General features: G+C 32.8%; 1 pseudogene; it reads left to right on the plus strand.

The window, feature by feature from the left end:
* Window positions 1–260: 260 nt before the first annotated feature.
* On the plus strand, window positions 261–1621 carry LOC143551945 (transcription factor MYB39-like; annotated as a pseudogene).
* The last annotated feature ends 398 nt before the right edge of the window (window positions 1622–2019 follow it).

Consider the following 2019-nt stretch of genomic DNA (forward strand, 5'->3'; position numbering starts at 1 on the left):
TCCAAAAATTAACTTCAATGTCAATATATAGTAGGTAAAAACTTTAGTATAATTTTAAGGAAACTAAGAACGTCCAAAAGTGCATGGCTGCTACGTCCTTTAGTCATATAAATAAATAAACAATATATTATCACGAAACAAATAATAAAATAACAACTTGAAAATTCCAACAAGGTTGCTAAGCAACTTTCTGTTTCTTCGTTTCGTGCACAAAATCAGGATTTCTATAATATAATCTAACTAACAAAAACAGGTAAGTTGAAAATACTAATCAATATACGTCACTCATCTTGCATATAAGAAACACAGTTGGCTCAGTTGGTTTACAAAATTAAGCTCACTCCAATTATCCGCAAACTAAATAAGTTAATGCTAATCTGAATAACCATGGGTCGCCCTCCATGTTCCAGTGAGAGTAACGATCTGAAGAAAGGACCGTGGACACCTGAAGAAGACGAGATTCTCATCGATTACATCCAGAAACATGGTCATGATAGCTGGCGGGCGTTACCAAAACTCGCTGGTTTGAATAGGTGTGGAAAGAGTTGTAGGTTGAGATGGATTAACTATCTTAATCCCAATATCAAAAGAGGAAAGTTTTCTGAGGAAGAAGAGAATCTCATCATTAACCTTCACTCCAACATTGGAAATAAGTAAGATTTTTAAATTACAATAATTAAACACACATATGTTTTGACATTTTGTATTGAATAACAAAATTAGCTGTATTAAAATAAACTATTCATATTGTTTTTTGAAACTGAAATTTGAAAGTTGCATAACAGTTTTAGATAAATTATTTATGTTAGGCTTTTTCTTTATGATGATTTTAATTGTATCTTTACTAGGTTTTCTTATAAGTTTTCTCATTTTATTCTTATATGCATTTTATTATAGTACATAATATCTTACAATGTGTTTTTATTATTCTATAAACAGGTGGTCTAGAATTGCTTCACAACTTCCAGGAAGGACCGATAATGAAATCAAAAACTACTGGAATACACATATCCGAAAGAAGTTTCTTAAGGCGGGAATTGATCCGAAAACACATAAACCAATTCCTAATCTTGGTTTCCTTGTTAATGCTATTTCACGGTTAACCTCTTCTTCGTCTAGCTTTCCCTTTAGGGTACCAACCATTACGAGCCCATGGACCGCCATACACGATCAATTGTTGCATAGCATGATGCAAATCATTAACATGACCCCATGCCAAATGTCACCAAATCAACTCTTTGGGATTCACAGTGTGATTTCAAGAAACCCGACGATCAGCTCTTGCTTGATGAAATGATTTACCAATATGTAATGAATCCGCCTGAAGATTCGATGAAGTACATAAACAACCTTGTTATGGAACCACAAAGTGAATGCAATTCCGTCGATGTAAGCATGATGGGGAGCTATGGAGATGGAATTCCGCTTTCTGAAACATTTGATGCTTGTGCAAACATGAGTGATAACTTGTTTGAGAATCAGTTGCCAGGTTTGCTTTCAATGGCTCCTGAAGAACTCATGGAAAAGGAAATTATAAACGTCAAGAATTCACCACAATCTAATGACAACTTTAAAGTTGGTTTGGACGATTATTATGATCCTCTTTCAAGTGTGTAGCAATAGAAGTTGCTATGTGTGTAATGTGTTAACGGATTTAATCTTGTAATATGATTTAATAACGTTTGAGCCGATTCCTAATATATTGTAATGCTTGTAAATTTGAAGTTCCAATGTAGCCACCACTATGTTTTATGCGTGAGCACCATAATTATACACATTATATAATTACGCACAAATTGTGCAAATTTATTCGACCTAATTTTATAATTATGCAACGTGTGCTTATAATTAAGCACGTTATCGTACAGTGAGTAGATAGTTAATTTACAATCGTTTATCATAAAGTTTATAAAACAATATTGTACTCAAAGTATAGTGAGTTTTCTACCAAATAGGTGTAGTTACAAAAAGTATTTATCTATTTGGTGTACTTTTAAAAATATTTACTTATTTGGGTAC

Source organism: Bidens hawaiensis, unplaced genomic scaffold (assembly GCF_021521415.1).
Source record: "Bidens hawaiensis isolate Kalapana, Puna unplaced genomic scaffold, B.hawaiensis_p1.1 tig00016745_1, whole genome shotgun sequence".
Lineage (NCBI taxonomy): Eukaryota > Viridiplantae > Streptophyta > Magnoliopsida > Asterales > Asteraceae > Bidens > Bidens hawaiensis.